The sequence below is a fragment of the Onychomys torridus genome, chromosome 10 (genome assembly GCF_903995425.1).
Source record: "Onychomys torridus chromosome 10, mOncTor1.1, whole genome shotgun sequence".
NCBI lineage: Eukaryota > Metazoa > Chordata > Mammalia > Rodentia > Cricetidae > Onychomys > Onychomys torridus.
In genome coordinates, this window is record NC_050452.1 from 55,271,017 (window position 1) to 55,285,169 (window position 14,153).

Sequence of the window (14,153 nt, forward strand, 5' to 3'; positions counted from 1 at the left end):
GGGGCCAGTTCAACAGGCAAGGCATGACCTTTACAGGTGACTAGTGTTCTGGAATGAAACCGTGGCATTGGTCATACAAAACTACTGAATTGTACACACCAGTTAAAATGATAAGCTTTCTGCTCTGTGCATTTCAGAGCAAACTTTCTAAAAATGTTGCACAAATTAATTTCTAATCAACTTCAATTCCCTGTCCCGCCAAAGTCCTTTTTGCCTTATGGATCCCCTTTCTGTCTCCTTTTGTTGAGAAGTAGATGGCTTCTCGCCAGGCTGGCTCCCACATTACCCGAAGGCGTCACCAATACTCTATGTAGCTGAGCTGTGAAGGGTGGGTAAAAGGGCAGGCAGAGCTTTCAATAGCTTAGAAAGAAAGAACAGAAAGAAGGAAAGAAGGGAGGGAGGGAAGGGAAAGAGGGAAGGAGGGAAAGAGGGAGGGAGGAGGAAAGAAAGGAAGGAAGGAAGGAAGGAAGGAAGGAAGGAAGGAAGGAAGGAAGGAAAGAAAAGAAGAGAAGAGAAGAGAAAAGAAAAGACAAGATGAATGTTTACAACTTGTTTCTTCACATACTGCACCCAAATGTTCTTTTTTAACCCTTCAACATGATCTTTACATCCTGGCTCTGGACGTGTGTAATAGGGTGAGTGTTCTTTGGTCACTTTTATAAATGCCTTGGTGTGAACATCATGGAGAGTGCATCTTTGTTCATTCCGCAGAGCCTCCGCCTTGGCTGCAACCAGCGGTCTCCACTGCCCCCTATCTAGCAAGGTTCCCATGCGCTGGCCCCTGTGTTCAGCCAAAAGCACTGAGACGTTTCTGCAGAGTTTCATCTGAGCCTTAATACTTTCATTCCTTGAGGGGTGTTTATTGATCTTCATTTGCAATTTTAATCACTCATTTAGAAAGTGTTTACAGGCATTGTTCTAGGACATGAAATCAGAGCATGGGCAAGGGAGATAAATCCAATATTTAGTCAGTGGGGCGGGGGCGAGGAGGGGGAAATATTTTGGGGGGATGCTCGGGCAGGGGTGCCCCCCCCAGAACCTCGAACAGCTCCTTCCCTTTTAATTCTTCTGAAAATTGCGCTGAGACAGTCACTTTTTTCCCCTCCTTTTTTAAAGAAAATAGGACGGGGACGTGTGTTTTAGGCAAAGAGATGGCTGCAGCGGGCTTGTATTTCGTTTTGCCAGTATTAATCTCCACATTCAACTCCGGCCTGCTTTCGCTGAGTCAGCGCTGTTCCTTTAAGCGACCTGATTCTGTAATTCCATTATTAATATCATAAAAATGCCTTTCCTCTACACCATTTTGCGCTATCAATGGAAAAACCACAGTTCCAAAATGCATTAGCCCTTGCAGGCTCCGGCAGGATTATTTGCATCAATATAAACCGAGTTAATCAGAGGTACATTTGAATAATCAGTCACGTGGCTCCCGCGCCTCTCGCTGGCTCTGCAGCACCTCTAAGGTGCTGCAACTGTGTCCCCTCCACTCCTGTCCCCCTTCCCCGAGAGTGCAACTGTGTCCGGGTTCTTCTAACCACCGCAGATTTTCCTGCATGCTATCGTTGCAATATCTTGCCATTTATTTTGCAATTTTTTTTTCCCTCCGCTTCCCTGACAGTGATGAAAGTTGGTTCCCGGTCCCCTAATCACCAGGTCGGAGGTAGTAAACAGAGGTGAACTGCACTTGTTCAAACTGGTAAGCATTAAAGAGAGAAGCAACGTTCATTAAGAAAAAATAACGAGCCTAGGAATATTCATGTCAGCACGGCAATACTTCTTGTTTTTCACAGCATTAAATGGTTTTTCCACAGTGCAGGCCTTGAGGGGCTTGCTCTCTCACTGCTTTTCAAAACTAAACTTATGGCAGATGACTCTACCACAGGCTTCACATTAACTGGGAGGAAGGGGAATTTTTATATTTCAGAAATATGTGGATGCCCCAGTGTGGCTGCTCACTACACAAGGTATTCTTAGGGGTCAGTTATACATCAGACACTCCCAGATACCTCTTGGATGTTTGTGTGCATAGATGGGAGACTGGCCTCCTTTTCCTTCCTGATAGATGCTAAAGAGAGTTGGTAAAGGGACTGTTACTTCCCAGCTGTCCTGAATATGGACCAGGCAAAAATGCCCGTGCAAAGCTGGTGTGTTAGAAGGATCCAAATTTTCTTTCTTACTACTGTAAAAACAAAAATCTAAATTTTGGTGGGAAATGAGGCTGGAGAAGCCAGAAAGTGGTCCTGTTACCCAGAATTTGGCCTCAAGCAAAATACTCCACTGATGGAGTATTTTGCCACCCATTTGGCTCCCAAGTCTGTGGGTAGTTTGAGCTCAGATGGGCTGGCCCATTTTGCTCACGCACTTGTGGACAGTGGCGTGATGGCAATGGCTGGCTTTTGACTGAGGCTTCCCTACGTGATCGCATCTTCAAGCACACTGGCCTGGCTTGTTTCCAGGGCGACAGCAGAGTTTCCATCACAGCACTCAGAGAAGCTGTCAGACCTGATGAGACCCAGGACTGGAACTTGTCCTGTGTTCCTTCAGCCACGTTCTGTCGATAAAAGCAGGTCACAGGAGCAATTCAGATTCCAAGGGTGGATAAGGAGACGCTGCCTCTTCTGTGGGAGAGCGCTAAAGTCTTGTGACCACCTTGCAGTCTCCCACACTACCCCCAGATAAGCCTCCCCTGATGCTTCATGGAGCCACCCAGACTGCCTAAAATTTTGCCTACCCTTAGACTCACGTTTTTTAAATTTTATTTTCTAATTGTGATTCTTGGGTTCTTTACTTAGAAGGCTCTGCGAGAATGAGCCGGCTTATTTTAGAAAGAAGCCAGAAAATAAATCATAGAGGTGAGAATATTGATGGGTTGCTCTGAAATGTTCCTTGGAGCAGAAGCTCTGGACTTCGGAAGAAGGCACACCTTAATAAAGCCTGTTTTAAACTCCCATGGTCATAAAGGGTGCCCAGAGAACTTGTAGAAAATAGAGATTCCTGGATCCCATCTGAGGTGGACTAATTTTGAAATTTCTGGGAGGAGCCTACAGTCTGTATGTTTCATTTCCACAGCTTTTTCTCCAAAGCACAGCTTCCCACTGGCCCTGTAGAGGCAGGGTAAGATTCAGGCTCCTGGAGAGACAGATCGGGTCATGTGTACTTCTCCATCCCTGAACCTGAACGAGGATTGGAGCTGCAGCCATGTGGACCACAGTAGATTGAATCTGCGCTTCTCACAGCATGCCTCACCTTCCCAGCAGCATCCCCTTGTCAGGAACAGATTGGAAATACAAATGCTTAGAGCTGGGGTTCTAAGGTCAGTGGCAGAGCACTTCCCTGACATGTGGGAGTCCCTGGGTTTCATCTCCAGCCATGTTTAAAGAAAAGTCAACAAAAAAGAAATGCAAATACCTGGAGCCTCCCTGCCTTCACCGAGCCTATCTGAATTAAATACTGCATGTACCTGTGAGTGGTGAAGCCTGAGCTGTGGAAACCTGTGAGCATCTGCACAATCGATGAGGAGGGACCACTCAGCTTTGGCTGGAGGCAATGCTCCAACTTACCTGGCCTTGCCTGGGTCTTCCCGCAGCTGTGGAGCTCTTTGATGGAGTCCATCCTGAAGCCCTCCTCACCTCTGCCAACCCACTTATAATTTGTTGCAGTTCTTTCTTCTGAACTCTGGACAGGGCATCTGGCCCCACTCATCAAGCAGGTCTCCAGGATGATAGATTGGTAGTTCCTGCTGAGTGAATAGTGCTTTTAAGCTGGTGTCAAGTCCCCCAGCCCCCCTTTCTGAGGAGCTTTTAGCGATCCCTGCCTTAGGTAGAGTGCTAAGGGCTTAGGAATTTAAAAGGAATTGGTGTGAGAGGCCAGCGTTCTTGCAGAGTTTCAGATGCACACTCAATTACTAAGGTTGTTATATACACAGTGTTCAAGTGTTTGCACGCACTCGTGCGCGCGCACACACACACACACACACACACACACACACACACACACACCTTCAGATAGCAAGTTGTGCCTGGAAGCCAAGTATTGCTTCAGTGTAGTTTCTTGACAAAACACTTAGGGGGTGGGGGGAAGAAGGAATATAGTAGTTCCCACTCGGCTAAAGTAACTGCTAGCCTTCCAGTTTCTGGGCTACAAGACCAGTGGGAGAGGCTGGAGATGGAGAAGAAAGCTCCTGTGTCTAGGTTTCAGGAGTCTGAGAGAACAGCACCAGATAACACCTGCAAATTGTTGAGCAAGTGGCTTCCTTTCCTGATGCCTAGTTCACTCTGTGAGATGTGACACCCATTTAGATAATACTTTTCTCTAAAATATTTGTTGAGGGTGTTTATAAATATGAACATATGTCAAACACATTAGAAACACAGAAATGGTAATAAGGAGTTTGTTACACCTTAGTTGGTATTGATGGTAGGAACACAGATTGAGAAAATATGAACGTTAAATTAAACCCTGAGAGCCTAAAAGCCAGGGAAGGAGAGGTGGGCTGTGTGGTAGTTTAAATGTAATTGACCTGTAAGCTTATAAAGAGTGGCACTATTAGGAAGTGTGGCTTGTTGGAGTAGGTATGGCATTGTTGGAGGAAGTATATCACTGTGTAGGTGGGCTTTGAGGTCTCATATGCTCAAGCCATGCCCAGTGTCTCAGACCACTTCCTGTTGCCTGTGGGTAAAGATGTAAGAACTCTCAGCTCCTTCTCCAGCACCATGTCAACCTGCATGCTGCCTTCCTTCCTGCCATGGCAATAATGGACAAAAGCTCTGATCTGTAAGTCAGCCACCCCAATTACGTGTTTTCCTTTATAAAAGTTGTCATGGTCATGGTGTCTCTTCACATCAATAGAAACCCTAACATGCTGGAAAGATTTTTTTTCCTCTCCTATCACGTAAAAGAAAGTAGGGAATAGAGTGGACAGGATTTGAGCAGGCCTTGAGGTGGTCCCTAATGAAGGAGAGGGAAGGTGTGAAATCCTTCCATTTCAACCAGGTCCCATTCTGACATGTCTGATACCGGGAAGTCCCCACACATGGTGGCTTTCTTGGCTTTAGTGGAGAGCAGACATCTCCCACGTCAGTGACATAGTTGGGCCACAGTTAACTGTCATGCTGGTCTTGTGCCAACAGATGCCATTCTGCTAATGGAGTATCTGTTTTCAGATGGGGTTTCAAATGGGAAATGCACCTTTCAACTTGATGAAGAATAAACTTCCATCCTTTGCTGAGTGTGCAAATGCTAAGACAAGGGGGGAGGGGCACGTGGGGATTGACAGAACAGCGAGGAGCCAGCGTCATCAGACTTGTGGGAAGATGCTGTATGAAGGATGGATCCCTACACATTTTACAATATGCTAAGGGCCAAAGTGAACGGAGCAACCTGAAGCGGGAGGACAGGCAGGGATGTTTCCTACAAGCTGTCAAGACCTATTATAGGGGCTGGAGAGATGGCTCAGAGGTTAAGAACACTGATTGTTCTTCCAAAGGTCCTGAGTTCAATTCCCAGCAACCACATAATGGCTCACAACCATCTGTAATGAGATCTGGCGCCCTCTCCTGGCCTGCAGGGATATGTGCAGACAGAACATTGAATACATAATAAATAAATAAATCTTTTTTTTAAGTCACAGATCAATGGGATATCTATTGTTCTTCAGTAAATGTTTTATTTTTGACAATTAATTATTAAAATGGAGAAAAAGGAAATGACAGCCTTAATAACATATGGATTAAAGATGTCATTGCAGAAGGACTTAAATATGAAAATATAAAAACATAGGAAAGTAGAAAATCTTTATGCACTAAAGAAACAGTGTAAGTAGAACTTTACTAATTTTACAACTGTCCAAACTCATAAACTATAACACAGTGTTGATCTGTGTTAAAACACACCAAAAAACATTTACCAAAAGATAACTTTAAAACTAAAAGATAAGTCAGAGGAAGACATAAAGAATTAAAATCCAGAATACAGAAAGATTTTTCTAATTAGAATTTTTTTCTTTTTATTGAAAATATATTTTCTCACATAATATATACTGATTAATAATATATTATCGCTAATATGCTCCCCTCCCTCTACTCTCCTTGCTTCTCCCCACTTCTCCCAGATCTGGTTCCACCCTCTTTCTGTCTCTCACTAGAAAACAAACAAGCTCCTAAAGTATAAAAATAAAATAAAATAAAACAAAAATGAACACATCAGATAGGATAAAACAAACAGAAGGAAAAGAGCCCAAGAAAAGTCACAAGAGGCAGACATAGAGGCAGAGGCCAACTTGCATGCCCACTCAGGAATCCCATAAAAACACTAAATTGGAAACCATGACATATACACAAAGGACCTGTAGGTTATAAAGAGAGAAAAAATAAATATATTTACATAGTAAAAATATATATTATAAAAAATAATTTTTTTTAAATCCCTGACATGTCATTATGAGACAAGGACCCTCCAAAGATGCTGTTAAGTTTATTTTCTGTTGGCCATCTCCTGCTGAGCATGCAGTCTACCCTTTAGAATAGTTTGTCTCCCCAGTGAGACAACCTTGGAGAAAACTAAATTTTCAGTTTGCAAGTGGTTATCAATTGGAGACAGCTTCTGGGTCAGGGGTGAGAGCATGTGTCCACTTCTCCTTTCTTCTCTGGGACACCATCAGGCACAGACCTGTGCAGGCTGTCTCAGTCTTTGTGAGTCTGTATGTGCATCGATCCTTTCGATTTAGAGGACCTTCTTTCCTTGGTGTCCTCCATCCCCTCTGGCTCTTACCCTCTTTCTGCCTCCTCTTCTGGGGGGTTCCCTGAGTCCTGAGACATCCCATGTAGAGATAAGTGTTCCAAGGTCTCTCATTTTCTGTATAACATTGTCTGGCTCTATGCCAAGGCCCTGTCGCTGAAGATAACACCTACATAAATTACTGAACAAGGAGAAGTCCAGCTGGTGCCTGCTAGAGCCTTCTCCTCTGTGTTCTAGTGTCTTTGTTACAAGAAGGTACTCTCCACACTACCAAAGGAGAAATATAAACACCAACCCAACCACAGACCCTCCCCTCCACAATGGTGTCCTGGCTGCAAGACATGCTAGTACAATAATGGCAAAAAGCTTGTGGGAATAACCAGCCAATATCTGATTTGACTTAAGTCCCAGTCCACAAAATAGAATGCATATGTGGTGATTTAAACAGGAATGGCCCCTACAGGCTCATAGATTTGGGTGCTTAATCACCAGGAAATGGTACTATTAGGAGGTGTGGCTTTATTAGAGTAGATGTAACCCTGTTGGAGGAAGTATGTCACTGCTTTGAGGTTTCAAATGTTCAAGCCAGCTCCAGTGTCTCTCTCCCTCTTTCTACTGCCTGCTGATCCAGATCTAGAGCTCTTGGCTCCTTCCCCAGCACCGTGTCTGCCTGCATGCCACTGTGCTTCCTGTCATGACAATAATGGACTAAACCTCTAACCCTGTAAGCCATCCCCAGTTAAATGTTTTCCTTTATAAGAATTGCTGCTGCGGTCATAGTGTCTCTTCGCAGTGATGGAAATCCTAACTAAGACACAATACTTGACATTGTTTGGGTAACCAAGAGCCTGAGACTAGCTAGTCCAAGGACCTAGGGTAAAACCAGATACTACTGCTTTACTAAAAGAACATAGTAACAAGGTGACTCCTAATGACATTCTGTTATACTCATAGATCAGTGCCTTGCTCAGCCATCATCAGAGAAGCTTCCTCCTGTAACAGATGGGAACAAATACAGAATTTTTTTTTCTAATTTAACAAGAAAAAGATAAAGAGATTAGTCAGAAAGCAACATGATTGAGATCATTTACTGAAGTAGGCATATCAAGCACTAAAAATCATGTGAAGAGATACTTAACCTCACTAAGAATAAGGAAAAATGCAAACTAAAGCCAAAATTAGATACGATTCACAGCCTCAGGTGAGCAAAAACCAGGAAGCCTGGAAGAAGCAAGTTTGGATCAGGTCGTATGCAAAGGGATCCTTTATCTATCATTACCAGCAATGAACATCCATAAACTACTCAGGAAAAAAACTAGTGAACATCTATTCTGTCAATCAGAATAAAATTGCTGTGTTAAACCATAGCTGAATTCATATTTATATACGTACCATTCACAAGTACATATGCGTCTTGTATATTCAGGTGAGCATGCATATACAAATATACACTTATATACAGATATATATTCATGCATGTATGGCAAAAATCATGAAAAATAATTATAGAAGTATTATTTATTATAGCAAAATATTGAAAATTTCTCAATCTACATCCAGAAGAAAAGTAAATTGTGCTATGCCTGTGAGGGAATCCTATATAGCAGTGAAAAAGAATACACCAGAGTTCCATGAGTCAATACCAATTAATCTCATAAGCACTCTATTGATCAGATGAAAGCGATGTTTAGGTGAGCACTTGTAGTATGATAGTCTCATGAACACTCCATGCATGTGAAAAGAGAAAGGGGGAGACAAGAAAGAATACAAGTGAATAGCCAGGCCCTAAAAAATGGGCTGGAGAGATAGCTTAGGAGTGAGTGGGTAGGACATGCTGTAAATGCCAGTACCCATATCAAAAATTAGGTGTGCTAACATACCTGTAACCCCAGCACATGATAAAGCAGGACACTTGATGTTCTTTGCTTGCCTCTGCACCCACACATGGGCATATACACCACCCACACACATAGACACTCATACATCTCACACACACAAACACACTCACTAAGTCCCTAAAAATCAGGATAAAGTTTGAAGGAAGGAATGTAGAGAGGTTCTGTTGGTGATGAATTATTTTTGAAGCTGAATGGTAAGTACTGGGATGTTTGTTTCATGGTCTTTTGTTCTCTCTCATGTGTCGTAACTACAGAATTGATCAACAGTGACTGCAGTACCCATTACTGGCTCATCCATGGGTCCTTCAGGAATGAGCTAACCCCACCATAGTTATTCCATTTTCTCTTTGACCCACCTTCTCCTGTTCCCCTGATATATAAAGAGTGGACAGCTTTTGCATCTAATATAGTCATCTGTAGGGGGAGAACATGGTTCTGAGAAACTATTAGTTTGGAGTGGGATGGAATTTCATTGTCCGCAGCCTCTTCCTTCATTCTGGGAACACTAGAATGAACATGTGATGTCTGCCATGGTGGTTATCACCATGCAACTGTGAGGTGCAATACAGAAGGATGTGGGGGGGTGCACACCTTTAATCCCAGCACTGGGGAGGCTGTGGCAGGCACATCTCTGAGTTTGAGGCTAGCCTGATCTACAGAGCGAGTTCCAGGACAGCCAGGGTTACACAGAGAAACTCTATCCCAGGAAAAAGAAAGAAAAAAAAGAGAGAGGGGGAAGAGAAAGGGGAGGGAGAGAGGGAGGGAAGGAAGGAAGGAAGGAAGGAAGGAAGGAAGGAAGGAAGGAAGGAAGAAGGAAGGAAGGAGGAAGGAAGGAAGGAAGGAAGGAGGAAGGAAGGAAGGAAGGAGGAAGGGAGGGAGGGAGGGAGGGAGGGAAGGAAGGAAGGAAGGAAAGGGAGGGAGGGAGGGAGGGAGGAAGGAAGGAAGGAAAGGAAGGAAGGAAGGAAAGGAAGGAAGGAAGGAAGGAAGGAAAGGAAGGAAGGAAGGAAAGGAAGGGAGGGAGGGAGGGAGGAAGGAAGGAAGGAAGGAAAGGAGGAAGGAAGGAAGGAAAGGAAGGAAGGAAGGAAGGAAAGGTGGAAGGAAGGAAAGGAAGGAAAGGAAGGGAGGGAGGGAGGGAGGGAGGGAGGGAGGAAGGAAGGGAAGGAAGGGAGGAAGGAAGGAAGGAAGGAAAGGAGGAAGGAAGGAAGGAAGGAAGGAAGGAAGGAAAGGAAGGAAGGAAGGAAAGGAAGGAAAGGAAGGGAGGGAGGGAGGGAGGGAGGAAGGAAGGAAGGAAAGGAGGAAGGAAAGGAAGGAAAGGAGGAAGGAAGGAAGGAAAGGAAGGAAGGAAGGAAGGAAAGGAGGAAGGAAGGAAGGAAGGGAGGGAGGGAGGAAGGAAGGAAGGGAAGGAAGGAAGGAAAGGAAGGGAGGGAGGGAGGGAGGGAGGGAGGAAGGAAGGAAGGAAGGAAGGAAGGAAGGAAGGAAAGGAAGGGAGGGAGGGAGGGAGGAAGGAAGGAAGGAAGGGAGGAGGGAGGGAGGGAGGAAGGAAGGAAGGAAGGGAAGGGAGGGAGGGAGGGAGGGAGGAAGGAAGGGAAGGAAGGAAGGGAAGGAAGGAAGGAAAGGAAGGAAGGGAAGGAAGGAAGGAAAGGAAGGAAGGGAGGGAGGGAGGAAGGAAGGAAGGAAGGAGGAAGGAAGGAAGGAAAGGAAGGAAGGAAAGGAAGGAAGGAAGGAAGGAAGGAAGGAAGGAAAGGAAGGAAGGAAGGAAGGAAGGAAGGAAGGAAGGAAGGAAGGAAAGAAAGAAGGAAAAGAAAGGATACCCAGATGGCATTATTGAGCCATGGAACCATCTAGGATCTTCAGGTTCTTATTAAGTCAGCAGCAATATCCTAATGTTCAGCTACTGGAGGTTGACTTTCTATCCGCTTGTGGTCCTACATCCCCCACATTACAGCTATTGACACACAAAGCCACATATTCCACCCAATGACTATGTACTTGTCTCTGAGTCTTCAGTAGTTGATGCTATTTCTGCAACATCATAGAAAACAAAACAAAACAAAAGTGCCTTAGGATAAGTGGTGCCTATCCCGTGCCTGTCTCTCAGAGGACAAACAACCTAATACTAAGATAGATGCAGAGGAAGAGAAGCAGAGAAAGGGATGTTTGAATGGCCTCCCCACAAGTAAACTCTGCAAAATGAACCCTTCAGATGTTAATGTAGCATAGAATCAGCCACATTCACATTTGCTAATGATTTTGTGTGTTTGGCAAAATTATATTTTAGCTCACTAGTTTATTTAAATACTGCTTTCCTCTCATTCCCAAGTCTTAACTAGTTGTAAGTGACAATTGCTAAGAATGTATCTGTAGAGAGAAAATTAGTACATGGGTACTGCTGAGCTCTTACAAGGTAGTTGCTTTCTCAGAACTTGAACTACAGAGTTGTGGGCAACCCTTATGATCAGGCCAAGGTCCTTTTGGGCTGGATCCTACAGAGACATAGCAAATGCATCATGGGAATCAAATAGACTTAAACGTGGTACCGCTCCATGCAAACTTATCATCAGAGCAGAACAGAGGTTCCATGAAATATTCTTCCCGTGTTCTGAAAGTCTTCCTCTGTTTTTTTAAGCAGCTGATGTGCACATATGTGGTGGGGGTCAGAGATGAGGGGAAAGCAGGGGAGGTTGACAATTAGAATAAACTCTAGAGTGTGATACACTGAAGTGTCTACATTAATGCAGACTTTGCAGCCAGAAGGCTGAGACCACTAATTGGTGCAGGTGTTGAGGAGAACAGCCCTCAGCTAAGAGAAGATTTCATCTGCAACAGGCTTAGAATGAGCCAGAAAGCTAGTTTGCAGCAGATCTTGACTCTGAAGAGGGTCTTTTGAAAAAGTTAATACAAATGTAAGTGAATTATTTGACTCTGTTTCATTTAACATTTATTTTTTGCTGAGTCTGTACATGCTCACACTTTACATACATCATCTAACTTAAACTGGCAAAGATCACAGAAGTCAGGGACTCTTACTGTTTCCCTTTGAAAGAAAGCATGCTTGGGAAGTGGATCAGATCACAGAACCCATGGAGAAGAGCCTCCCATTTGGTGAGACTTGGATGCAATTCTTGTTTGTGAGTTGGGCAAATGCCACCCTCCCAGATTCTGGGGCTAAATGGGCCTCATGCATAAAGATTCCAGATGCTTGTTTACCACACTTCAACCTCTGCTGCCCAGAGGTTTGCACTCATGCAGGTGACTCCAACCAAGGTCAAGGGGCAGAGAAGAGCCACAGTGTGCTTGAGATATTGACCTTCAGCTGTAGAATAGGACAGTTAGGCTGGCTTGGCATGTGATTGGCAAGGAAGAAGTTGGTATGCAAGCCCTGGTTTGAGATGTGGGAGCTGCAGGAGGCTGACCTGTAATTTTCATGACACTTAGCAGTGTACTCTGGCCTCTTACAGCAAGAGAGGGAGATGTATTCTTCCCATCAATCTGTTTGTCACTGGGTGCTTGTCCCAGGTCTTCCAAGGATCTGGGATCCTTGGACTTCAATCTTAGAAAGGGATTCTTGACACCTATATTTGTCTGTCTGCCTCTTATCCCAGTTTCTATCCAGTGTGTTATGACTCCAATATCCTGGGGATGTATTCCCCCATACCTGGGTATATTTTCCTTGGTCCATCAAAATTCATCTGCTTTCTTTCTTTTCTCTTGAGGTCCTAATAGCTCCATCAATCATGCTACCACCTGCATCTTATCATTACTCATTGTACACATGTACTGAAATATCACACTACACCCCATAAATATGTACAGTTAGGGTTATAGAGATATCTCAGCTGGTATTCACTGCAAATCAGGAGAATCTGAGATTGATAGCCAAAACCTACATAAAAAACCTGGGTGTAGTGATGCATGTTTGCAGTTTGAACATGGTCAAATGGAATCAGGGGTATCTCTGTGTCCCACTGGCCACCCAGTCTAGCCTTATCAGTAATCTCTAGACCAACAGTTCTCAACCAAAGGGTCATGAGCCCTTTGGGAGTCAAACCACCCTTTCATAAGGGTCAAATATCAGATATCCTGTATATCAGATATTTACATTATGATCTACAAAAGTAGCAAAATTACAGTTATGAAGTAGCAATGAAATAAGTTTATGGTTAGGGCTCACCACACCATGAGGGACTATATTCAAGAGTCATAGCATTAGGAAAATTGAGAACCACTGCTCTAAATCAATTCAAAGGCCCAGTCTCAGCAAACAAAGTAGAATGAAGTTGACCTCTGGCCTTCACACACATGCACACAAACCTATATAAACACATGCATGCACAAAGCAGTTAGTATATACAACTATCATGTGCCAAAATAATTAAGAAAGTTAAACATAGGAATGAAAATTATGAACTCCATTAAGCTTTGGGTCTGTAATTTAAAACAAAGTATAAATGTAAAGGGACTCAGGAATGAATGGAAGAGGAGAAAGAGGGTAGGGTACAAGGGCTCTTTTCCAAATGCTGGTGACAATATCAGTGACAATTCCTGCTATGTTCTCCTGAGACCCCACTGCCAATATCTGTGAAGATGAGTCAGGACAAGGCTTCTGTCATCTTCTTTGGCTGTCAGAGTATAAGGAAATGTGGTAACTAGACACAGATCCCTAGTTCATGTCCTGTTGGGGATTTGGAGAGGGGCTGGTTCTCTGGTGCTGTATTGGAGGAAAGCCCCCAGAACAGGCAATGAAGGCTGTCTGGGAAGGCAATGAGAACAGTGCATATTAGTGGCAAAAATACACTCATTTATTTTCTTCCTTTGTCTGATTTTGAGACAGGATCTTGCATAGCCCAGGCTGTCCTTGAAGTCATGATCCATCTGCCTCAGCTTCCTAAATCCTGGAGTTATAGGTGTGCATACTAACCTCAGGATGTGCTAATTCCAATTGACACTCTATCTAGTGCAAGTCAAGGTCTGACCTATCTAGCTTATCGATTAGCTCGGATTGATGGAAATGTATCCTTCAATGGCAAAGGCTAGCTCCAACATGCTCATGGATTTATCTGTGTTTTAATTGGGCTAAAGTGAAACATGCATCCACTGCAGAGTTCCTTCTCTTGAAAGGGGACCAAGATTCAGCATCCAGCAAAAGGACCCAGGCACTCTTTCAAAGAGCTCTTGTCTAAGAGATACTCAACTTTCTATCACTCATTCTGGAATACATAGGGATTAGGTTTAAATATGTCTCTGCATCCCCATTAAATGTGTTAATCTTTGTCTTCAAGCACAAAAAAAAGAGTATGTGTAGAGAAAGGAGCAATGAAATAATAACCTTGTAAAATATTTCTGTAAACTTGCTGTAGTTGTCAAGAGAAATTTTGCTGTTTATTAGAGGTGAGATGTACTCTGTGCCCACAGTTAGCCATGGATTGTATTCATGAGTTATTATAGTACTGAACAGTTAGTATAACCCACACTGTTTTCAAAGGAAACAACTATGTTAGTCTCTCATTTGTTTGTCTTCTT

At 43.7% G+C, this 14,153-nt stretch overlaps 1 long non-coding RNA gene across 1 annotated transcript; it reads left to right on the forward strand.

The window, feature by feature from the left end:
- The first annotated feature begins 513 nt into the window (after positions 1-513).
- Positions 514-3,360, forward strand: LOC118591754. Its single transcript, XR_004946016.1, has 3 exons — positions 514-635; positions 1,619-1,696; positions 3,070-3,360. It is a non-coding gene; the product is annotated as an uncharacterized LOC118591754 (long non-coding RNA).
- The last annotated feature ends 10,793 nt before the right edge of the window (positions 3,361-14,153 follow it).